Raw genomic sequence first — 12073 nt, forward strand, 5'->3', positions numbered from 1 at the left:
ATGTCCACAAAAGCAATATGATGAATAAATTTGTAATAAGGATTTGAGAATTTTATTTCTTCCAGAGTAAACAAAACAAGGGAGTGGGTAAAGATTTTATGAAGAATGTACAGAAGATTGGCAGATATCACTTCTAGTCATCAGTAGAGGAGACAGTGAGAGTTATTTCAAAACTAGATACATGCACTGTAATCCAATAATTGATAGATATGTGTCAACGTTTGACAGAATTCCTGAATTATTTATTTAAAATTATGATTTCTCCCTGACCTTTTGGATAGAATTTCTGTATGGTCTTATTAAAATGATGTAGATATTGGGTAGAAAGATGCTTCCAAGCATTCCTGCACTGGAGGCTAAATTGAGAAGATCTCCACAGCAACCATGGCCTTGCCCTTGTTGCTATGATAGACAGGGAGGAAGGTGACACAGACACTGCAGAACACCAGCATGCTGAAGGTCAAGTACTTGGCTTCATTGAATGTGTTAGGCAGATTTCTTGCAAAGAAAGCAACAGTGAAGCTTCCAAGTGCCAGTATACAAGGACACAGTAGAATTCAGTAAATGAGCCCTTGTTGCAAACAATGATGATGTGGCCATGCTCAGAATGTTCACCAATATCAACAAAGGGAGGAGAAACTGCTAGCCATATTGTACACAGAATACATTGGAATATGTAACATATGGGAATAATGTAGTTGGATGTCCCAGATACAAGGAATTTTCTCAACCTTCTTCCAGGGTCTGTGACTTTGAAAGCCAGAACCACAGTGATTGTTTTGGCCAGAACTGTGGAAACAACCACAATGAATACAATTCAAAATGTGATTTGCTGTAAGATACAGGTTGCTCTGTTAGGATGGTCAATGAAGAAAAAGGAGCACAGAAAACAAAACATGAGGGAAATGAGTAATAGGTAGGTGAGGATTCTGATATTGGCCCTTACAATAGGAGTGTCATGGTGCTTGACAAAGACACAGAGTACCACAGCTGTGAATGCAGAGAAACAGAAGGCTATTAAGGCAAGTGCCATACCCAAGGGGTCTTCATAGCTTGGAAACATCATATGTTTGTGAGTGCATTTGTTGGGTTCTGTGTTGGCATACTGGTATTTTGTCCTATCACAATGTCCCACTGTCCCATCACAGTGCCCCAATGTCCCATCACAATTCCCCACTGTCCCATCACAATGACACATTGTCACATCACAGTGCCCCATTGTCCCATCAAAATGTCCCACTCTCCCATCACAATGTTCAATTGTCCCATCACAATGCCCCATTGTCCTTTTACAGTGCCCCACTGTCCCATCACAGTGTCCCAATGTGCCATCACAGTGCCCCATTGTCCCATCACAGTACCCTACTGTCCCATCACATTGCCCCATTGTCCCTTCACAATGCCCCATTGTCCCATCACAATTCCCCATTGTCCCATCACAGTGTCCCACTGTCCCATCACAATTCACCACTGTCCCATCACAATGACACATTGTCACATCACAATGCCCCATTGTCCCAAACCAATACCCCACTCTCCCATCACAATGCCCCACTGTCCCATCACAGTCTCATTCTCTGATCATAGTGCCACACTATCACATCACAGTGGCCCACTGTCCCATCACAATGCCCCCTGTCCCATCACAATGACACATTTTCACATCACAATGCCCCTATGTCCCATCACAATGCCCCATTGTCCCATCACAGTGCCCCACTGTCCCATTCCAATGTTTTTATTAATCAGGGTTCTTCAGAGTCACAGAACATATCGGTAGTCTCTATATATTTAGGGAGTTTCTCGAGGACTCACAGTGTGTAGTCCAACTCCCAAACATGGTCAGCAGTAGCTCTAGATGCACGTCCAAGGATCTAGCAGTCGCTCATTCCCATAAGGCTAGCAGGCAGAAAAGAGTGTCTGCCTCCTTCCAATGTCCTTCTGTAGGTCTCCAGGAGAGGGTGTGGCCCAGATTTAAGGCTTTCAGTCTCTAGCAGGGGCCATGGCCCAGATTAAAGACTGTCAATCTCCAGCAGGAGACTTGGCCCAGATTTAAGGCTGTCCGTCTCCAGCAGAGGCTGTGGAAAGATTAAAGCAATGTGCTACTGTGACTTTAATCCCAGATGATCTTGAACTTAATGTCTTAATCTTCTGGAATTCACAGACTCTATGCTTCAAAATCTCCTCGCCAATATCCAGATCAGAAACTTGTATCTCTGAGCCTCCAGATTAGGATCACAGGTGAGCTAATTCTGGATTAATTTTAAGATTGTAATTAGGATTCTTAACATTCAGGGCAAAAAATTGTCTTTTCCATGAGAAGATGAAATTTATAAATATATGGCCACATAGGGCTTCACAGCTATATCCTTCCCATGCAAGGAAGGACTGTAGAGACCAGGCTAGAGATCATTGTCTATGCTCAGGCTTGGTGGTCATTATCTCTCTCGAGAAAACACTTATCCCCTGGATAATAGGAGCTCTGATCTGCATAGAGTAATTGGGTGTTGTTAGATTTGAGACATTTAGACCACACTTGGTGGTACTCAGGTGTGGTATACTGTTGTTAATTCAGTTTTAAAATAGGTTGGAAGTGGCTGAGGGACAGACTAGAGCTGGTTGGGACATGGAGAATTAGGACATTAGTTGACAAATTTGGATACACAACTGTTGGGGAGTGTCTGGTGAAATGGGTCTCTAACAGCCTGTCTGACAGAGCATAGGATACAGAGAATATACTTTACCCTGTGTTTTCATCTCTCGGTCAGAGTATCAGACCTGAGTTATCTTGTTTTCCTAATTCCTCTCCACAGGCAAAATCTCCAAGCAAGACCGTCCTGAGAATGTCCCTCCCATCCTGAATCTCCACATGCTGAAGGTGTCCCTGGAACTGCCTTCTAACAAGTTCATGCGGCCAAAGCCTAGGAAGAAAGTGGATATCTCAAGTCTTCTGCTGCCAACTTGATGGGCTGGCTCTTCTCTCCATCCTGTCCCAGTTCTCCACAGTTTACACATTTGGAAATAAAGCACACCACTTTCCAATTGTTCTGACACTGACAAATCTCAGTGGCTGAGACCTCTGGCTTTTGAAAGGGAGGTGATCAACATTTGTGTCCCAGGAGAGTCTCCTGGAATGTGCTTCTCAGCTTCTGTTCAGTAGAGAGAGAGCATTACAACGAAGGCAAAGCCTGTTCCCCATGACATAGACAATCGCTTGTTTGAACATTCTAGTGTATCCTGGAGAGCTCTGGGCATCCCCTGTGATGTCACCAGTGATGTCACAACACCCACTGCTCTCAGGGCTTTCAATTATCCCTAGAGATTTCAACCATATTTATGTCTCCAAGATGGAGGAGGAATCTACTTGAGAGTGAGAATGGGTAGCTTAGAGAAATGAGAGAGAACCCAAAGGAAGCTGGCTTTTCATCTAACTGTAAAGCAGCAAGGAATATGTGGTCCTGGAAAAGGCACAGTGAGTCATGGAGCAGTGATGTGAAAAATCCTGAAGTAGGCACACTTGAGCCTGGCTTCCCAGTAGTTGGTAACAGGAAATGCTGACACAGTGAATTTAATGAAATTTCCTGATTATAATTCCTTAAAGTTAAGGATTCTAGTACATTAGTTTGTCCACCATAAAGATACAAACTGATTAGTCCAATGCTATTATATTGTGAATTTTTATATTTTCCACTTACTGACCACTTGGGTGTAACCTGGGCTGAAGAGAAGTCCATAAAGAGTCAGGGAGGAAATATTTCCCAATTTATGTCAGTTCAATATGTTACCTCCAGTTTGCTTTTATAGGTACAGCGGCTATGAGATTATAGTAACTCAGAGCAAAATATTATTATGAGACCTTACATTCACAGACCTCCTCTGACAAACTTAGCCCAGAGAATGAGCCCTGACCATACTGAATCAGCAGATTGAGTATCAGACATATTTCTAATGCAGCCAAACAACTGTCAGAATCAGAAACTGGATATTTTTTCCACCTCTAGATTGCTTTAGTCTTTATGTTGGACAAATTGTTCAGTCTTTTGATGATGGTTTGACATATGCATCTATTTAATCCACAGTTATGTGCCTAGAATCCATGATAGGGCATCTGATGATGAAGACTGCATATGGGTGCTTGGGGACTCTGCCTTATTTTCTGGTTTCTGTAGCTTTATATTTGGGGTTCTGAAGCCAAGTTGTACCCTGTGCAGTTACTAACAATCATGGGGAGGCCATCTTTGAAGTCATCACAAGGATGTGTTGGGAGGCAGCCAAAATGCCTGTCCACTTAGACACCCAAATGTCTACAGAATGATGGGAGAGCTGAGATTCAGAGAGAAGGCATTTCAAGCCTGTGCCATTGTCTTTGGTTTCTCACTGGATTCCAGGTGTGCTCTCTTTCTGTTTGGTCCTCAGCATGCTCTGCATATTCTCTATACCTTCCCACTTTGCAAGTTTACTTGTGCTTCTCTAGCTATGGAGGCTGGGGTATGCCACAAATATACTCCCCCGAACAATTGTTATTATGGAGCAGGAAAATAAATTGGAGAATCTGACCACTCATCTGATATCCAGTGAGAGAAATGACCTCCAAGATTGCCTGGTATTTATCACTGATAAATGAACTTATAAATTGGATTACAGCTGTTCTTTGTTGCAAATCCCCTGGTGTCAATCTTGGGTCTACAAGGTCCTGCTCATATTATATTTTTCCATGAAACTCTCTCTGCGGTCGCTAGCTATTTTTTGTTGTCAACTTGATTAAATCTCCAGTTAATCAAAAATCCAATACTTGTTTAATATGTAGAAAGTAATCGGTGTCTTTGAAGTTGGAAGGCTGGACTTTGACGCAGATATTTTTGAGCTTGAAAGGTACAGGCATTTAATCTGAATAAACAGCAAGAAAGCCACAGAATTTTGTGATAGTTGTTGTTATCATGAAACATGAGAAACATGTTTTTCTGTAAGACCAATGGCTGTCCTGAAAGCCAATTAATAGACCAGGCTACTCACAGATTTCTACCTGCATGATTCACTCCCACAGTGTTTGGATTAAAGACATGTTTCACCACACCCAGAAGAAGACACTCAGCTTTAATGCAGAGATTGAATCTGGAACCAATACCTTTAACGTGGGCCACACATCCTGAAGCCTATATTAGAACACAGAGGAAGAAATATTTCACATTGCCTGCTTACTCTCTCCTAGATAGCAAATCTTATTACTTCGCCGGCATAGAGCTTGCTTGTCTGTTATTCCACCTTCTACTGAAGACCAGCAGAGACATCCAGACTCAGGAACTGAGAACTTCTGGATTTTTGGACTTTGCTTCCTATACAGCTGTTGTGGAATAAGGCAGACTGCATCCTGTAAGCCATTCTAATATATCCCCTTTCAGGAAAGAAAGAGTGATTCAGAGATCATTCTATGTGATCTATTACTCTTTAAAGTAGGCTCCCCAAGGAGATTTGTTGGCCCATGAGCACTTTACCCTTTGCCTGTATCATCAATCGCCAATAATGGTTAAGTCTAGATAATTGCACCCAGAGTGATAGGATCTTAAATTAAGAAGCTTCCGATACATTTTTTCCTGCTTCTTTTGTCTTTTGAGCCTAGGTCAGAGGACTAAATGGTGTTTTTTTAAAAGAAGTTTTCAGGCAGTCTTAGGAAATTTGGTTCTCATATGTGCTGGGCCATAAGATAACCACCACACAGGAAGCAACCTTGAGAACTTTGAGAAACACCTCTACTGAGTCAACATGGATGGCAACTCTTCTGAGAGTGTAGAGATTCAACACACCCCAGGGATACTTAGAAATGATAGAAAACAGAGAGGACCTGAAAAAAATGAAATTTGGTCTGGATCACATTTCTTGTATACTTGCACATGGGGGCCAGGGATTTCATTCAGGGTTTCCTCCTCACCTTCTGGAAAATGGGTTTAAAAAGGATATCACGGGCGGCAGCGGTGGCGGCGGCAGTACAGCAGTGGCTGGTCCAGCTGAAGGGCCATCAGCAGTGGAACCAAGGCGACACAGGGTCCAGTTAGGCCCTGCGCCCACGACCACTGACCTTCGCTGACCAGCCGGTCTACAAACAGCTGCACTTTTGCAGCGCCTTTCGCTGCATAGAAGCCACTTTAGAACTCGGCCTCCCACCAGTCAGGAGAGGCTCACCTCCGTCTTGGTTTCGGACTCCAGAGACATCGGACAGACTGAGGTACACAAACATAATCCGAGGCCAACACTGCGGAGGTCTGAGCCCGACGGGCGTTGGCCTGCACCCAGGCCCTGGGCTGTTCGGGGGGCCATCGGGGCGCCAACCCAGCCAGGAGGTTTTTTGCCCGGGCCTGCGCGCCCACTGCCATTTTGCCTGCAGGAAGATAGAGAGCTCTGGTGGGCAGAGCCATAACGGGGATAGCCTGAGGCTAACAAAGCGGGGGTCTAGGCACCAAAAGGCACAGGACTGACCCCAAGAACTAGGCGGCTTGGTGGGCCATCTGTGAGTCAATCCACCCAGGAGATTGTTAGCACAGCAGACTCTCCCAGCGCTTTCAGGGAGCGCAGGCGCATGCCCACCATCCTGGTCACCTGGTGGACCCAATTAACAGTCATAGCCCTAGGGGAACTTTGCTCGGACCTTGGCCTCCCAGGCTTTTGCCTGGACTCAGGGCCTGGGTGGCCAGGCTAACCTTGTGTGCGCCAGCCCGGTTGGGGAATCTGCTGCCCAGCGGAGTGATCAGAACACAGGGGAAGTCCCAGCAGCATACACCATCGGCGCTCCCTGGGGGTGCACATGGGCTCCATCTGGTCCACAGACACTATCTGGGGCAAGGCCTCAGGCGGGAGCCCTCAGCTCAACTCTCTCCGCTTCCGGATCCAGATCAGCCTGGGCAGCGGCACCACATCTCCAGGTCCTGCAAGAGGCTAGAGGGGCTTCCGGGTGGCCAGCTGGGAGAAGTCGGTGTGCTCCAGTGAATCCAGAGGGCCCCAGCGGGAGCCTTCAGCTCCCTGCTTCGGGATCTGAACAGCCTGGGCAGCAGCACACTGTCTACAGGCAGTGCAGGGGGTAAGCTGTGCACCAGAGGCCATCTGGGAAGGGGCAGCTTGCACTGGTGAGTCCAGCACTGACAAGACCAAGAAACACCAGTGAGAACTAGATGGCAAAAGGCAAACGCAGGAATGTCACTAACAGAAATCAAGGCAATATGGCAACATCTGAACCCAATTCTCCTCTACCAGCATGTCTTGGATACCCCATCACACCAGTAAAACAAGATTTGGATTTAAAATCACTGGTCATGATGCTGGTACAGGAAAACATGAAGGACATACTTAAAGAAATTCAGGAGAAAATGGATCAAAAGTTAGAAGCCCTTGCAAGGGAAACACAAAAATCATTGAAAGAAATCCAGGAGAATACAAAAGCCAACAATGAGGAAATGCAAAAAACACTTAAAGAAATACAGGAGAACTTTGGTCAACAGGCTAAGGTCATGAAAAAGGAAACGCAAAAATCTCTTAAAGAATTACAGGAAAGCACAAACAAGCAAGTGAAAGAGCTAAGCAAAACCATCCAGGATCTAAAATCAGAAGTAGAAACAACTAAGAAAACTCAACAACTTTGGAGATAGAAAGCCTTGGGAAGAAATCAGGGGACAGAGATGCAAATATCAACAACAGAATACAAGAGATAGAAGAAAGAATCTCAGATGCTGAAGATTCCATAGAAACCATGGACTCAACAGTTAAAGAAAATGCAAAATGCAAAAAGCTTGTAACCCAAAATATCCAGGAAATCCAGGACACAATGAGAAGACCAAACCTAAGGATTATAGGCATAGATGAGAGTGAAGATTTACAACTTAAAGGGCCAGCAAATAACCTAAAGAGAGAGATGCCCATGAATATACAAGAAGCCTACAGAACTCCAAACAGACTGGACCAGAACAGAAATACTTCCCGTCACATAATAATCAAAACACCAAATGTTCTAAACAAAGAAAGAATACTAAAGGCAGTAAGAGAAAAAGGCCAAGTAACATATAAAGGAAGACCTATCAGAATCACAGCAGACTTTTCACCTGAGACTATGAAGGCTAGAAGGTCCTGGGCAGATCTCATGCAGACTCTAAGAGAACACAAATGCCAACCAAAACTACTATATCCAGCATAACTCTCAATCACCATAGATGGAGAAACTAAGATATTCCATGAAAAAACCAAGTTTACCCAATATCTATCCACAAACCCAGCCCTACAAAGGATAATAGGAGGACAACACCAATACAAGGAGGGAAACTTCACCATGGAAAAAGCAAGATAGTAACCTTTCATCAAACCCAAAAGAAGTTAAGCAATCAAATTTAAAAAATAACGTCAAAAATGATAGGAAGTAACAATCACTATTCCTTAATATCTCTTAACATCAAGGACTTAATGCCCCAATAAAAAGACACAGACTAACTGACTGGATACGTAAACAGGACCCTACATTTTGCTGCTTACAGGAAACACACCTCAGGGTCAAAGACATACACTACCTTAGGGTAAAAGACTGGAAGACAATTTTACAAGCAAATGGTCTCAGGAAACAAGCTGGAGTAGCCATTTCAATATCAGATAAAATTGACTTTCAACCCAAAGTCATCAAAAGAGACTCTGAGGGACACTTCTTGCTGGTCAAAGGAAAAATACAGCAAGAAGAACTCTCAATCCTGAACATCTATGCTCCAAATGCAAGGGCACCCTCTTTAGTAAAAGAAACTTTATTAAAACTCAAAGCACATATTGCACCTAACACAATAATTATGGGTGACTTCAACACTGCATTTTCCTCAATGGACCGATCAGGAAAACAGAAACTAAACAGGGACACAATGAAACTAATTGAAGCTTTGGACCAATTAGATTTAACAGATATATATAGAACATTCTATCCTAAAACAAAAGAATATACCTTTTTCTCAGCACCTCATGGTACCTTCTCCAAAATCGACCATATAATTGGTCAGAAGACAGACCTCAACAGATATAAGAAGATCGAACTAATCCCATGCCTCCTATCTGATCACTATGGAGTAAAAGTGGTCTTCAATAGCAACAGAAACAACAGAAAACCCACATACACGTGGAAATTGAACAATACTCTATACTCAATGATACCTTGGTCAAGGAAAAAATAAAGAAAGAAATTAAAGACTTTTTAGAAGATAATGAAAATGAAAACACAACATACCCAAATCTATGGGACACAATGAAAACAGTGTTAAGAGGAAAACTCATAGCCCTGAGTACCTCCAAAAAGAAAATGGAGAGAGCATACATTACCAGCTAATGACACACCTGAAAGCCCTGGAACAAAAAGAAGCTATTTCACCCAGGAGGAGTAGAAGGCAGGAAATCATCAAACTCAGGGCCGAAATCAATCAAGTAGAAACAAAGAGAACCATACAAAAAATCAACAAAACCAGGAGCTGGTTCTTTGAGAAAATCAACAAGATAGATAAACCCTTAGCCAGACTGACCAAAGGGTACAGAGAAAGTATCCAAATTAACAAACTTTGAAATGAAAAGGGAGATATAACAACGGAAACTGAGGAAATCCAAAAAATCATCAGATCCTACTACAAGAGACTGTACTCAACACAACTGGAGAATCTGGAGGAAATGGACAATTTCCTTGAGAGATACCAAATACCAAAATTAAATCAGGACCAACTAGACCATCTAAACAGTCCCATAATGCCTAAAGAAATAGAAGGAGTCATAGAAAGTCTTCCAACCAAAAAAAGCACAGGACCAGATGGTTTCAGTGCAGAATTCTATCAGACCTTCAAAGATTAGTTAACATCAATACTCTTCAAACTATTCCACAAAATAGAAACAGAAGGAACACTACCCAATTCCTTCTACGAAGCCACAATTACGGTGATAGCAAAGCCACACAAAGATTCAACAAAGAAAGAGAACTTCAGACCAATTTCCCTTATGAACATCGATGCAAAAATACTCAATAAAATTCTTGCCAACCGAAACCAAGAACACATCAAAACGATCATCCACCATGATCAAGTAGGCTTTATCCTGGGAATGTAGGGTTGGTTCAATATATGGAAATCCATCAATACAATCCACTACATAAACAAACTCAAAGAACAAAACCACATGGTTATTTCATTGGATGCTGAAAAAGCATTTGACAAAATTCAGCATCCTTTCATGCTTAAAGTCTTGGAGAGAACAGGAATTCAAGGCCCATACCTAAACATAGTAAAAGCAATATACAGCAAACCGGTAGCCAGCATCAAACTAAATGGAGAGAAACTTGAAGCAATCCCACTGAAACCAGGGACCAGACAAGGCTGCCCCCTTTCTCCTTATCTTTTCAATATTGTACTTGAAATACTAGCTCGGGCAATTCGACAACATAAGGAGGTCAAAGGGATACAAATTGAAAGGAAGAAGTCAAACTATCATTATTTGCAGACGACATGATAGTCTAACTAAGTGACCCAAAAAACTCCACTAGAGAGTTCCTACAGCTGATAAACAACTTCAGCAAAGTGGCAGGTTATAAAATCAACTCAAGCAAATCAGTGGCCTTCCTATACTCAAAGGATAAGCAGGCTGAGAATGAAATTAGAGAAATGACCCCCTTCACAATAGCCACAAACAGTATAAAGTATCTTGGGGTGACTCTTACCAAACATGTGAAAGATCTGTATGACAAGAACTTCAAGACTCTGAAGAAGGAATTGGAAGAAGACCTCAAAAAATGAGAAAACCTCCCATGCTCATGGATCGGTAGAATCAATATAGTTAAAATGGCCATTTTGCCAAAAGCAATATACAGATTCAATGCAATATCCATCAAAATCCCAACTCAATTCTTCACAGAGTTAGAAAGAGCAATTATCAAATTCATCTGGAACAACAAAAAACCCAGGATAGCTAAAACTATTCTCAGCAACAAAAGAAATTCTGGGGGAATCAGTATCCCTGACCTCAAGCAATACTATAGAGCAATAGTGTTAAAAACTGCATGGTATTGGTACAGTGAGAGGCACGAGGATCAATGGAACAGGATTGAAGATCCAGAAATGAACCCACACACCTATGGCCACTTGATCCTCGACAAAGAGGCTGAAAACATCCAATGGAAAAAAGATAGCCTTTACAACAAATGGTGCTGATTCAATTGGAGGTCAGCATGCAGAAGAATGCGAATTGATCCATTCTTTTCTCCTTGTACTAAGCTCAAATCCAAATGGATCAAGGACCTCCACATAAAGCCAGACACTCTGAAGCTAATAGAAAAGAAACTGGGGAAGACCCTTGAGGATATCGGTACAGGGAGAAAGTTTCTGAACAGAACACCAATAGCGTATGCTCTAAGAGCAAGAATTGACAAATGGGACCTCATAAAATTACAAAGTTTCTGTAAGGCAAAGGACACCATCAAGAGGACAAATCGGCAACCAACAAATTGGGGAAAAGATCTTCACCAATCCTACATCAGATAGAGGGCTAATATCCAATATATATAAAGAACTCAAGAAGTTAGACTCCAGAAAACCGAACAACCCTATTAAAAAATGGGGTACAGAGTTAAACAAAGAATTCTCACCTGAAGAACTTCGGATGGCGGAGAATCATCTTAAAAAATGCTCAACTTCATTAGTCATTAGGGAAATGCAAATCAAACAACCCTAAGATTTCATCTTACACCAGTCAGAATGGCTAAGATTAAAAATTCAGGAGACAGCAGGTGTTGGAGAGGGTGTGGAGAAAGAGGAACACTCCTCCACTGCTGGTGGGGTTGCAAATTGGTACAGCCACTCTGGAAATCAGTCTGGCAGTTTCTCCGACAACTGGGCACCTCACTTCCAGAAGATCCTGCTATACCACTCCTGTGCATATACCCAGAGGATTCCCCACCATATAATAAGGATACATACTCTACTATGTTCATAGCAGCCCTATTTATAATTGCCAGATGCTGGAAAGAACCCAGGTATCCCTCAACAGAAGAGTGGATGCAAAAAATGTGGTATATCTACACACTGGAGTA

The 12073-nt window shown here is 42.6% G+C and overlaps 1 pseudogene; it reads right to left on the reverse strand.

Annotated features, from left to right (window-relative positions):
• Positions 1-252: 252 nt before the first annotated feature.
• Positions 253-12073, reverse strand: part of LOC127671610 (vomeronasal type-2 receptor 116-like) — a 106966-nt pseudogene continuing 95145 nt past the window's right edge.

This window comes from Apodemus sylvaticus, chromosome 21, assembly GCF_947179515.1.
Source record: "Apodemus sylvaticus chromosome 21, mApoSyl1.1, whole genome shotgun sequence".
NCBI classification, from domain to species: domain Eukaryota; kingdom Metazoa; phylum Chordata; class Mammalia; order Rodentia; family Muridae; genus Apodemus; species Apodemus sylvaticus.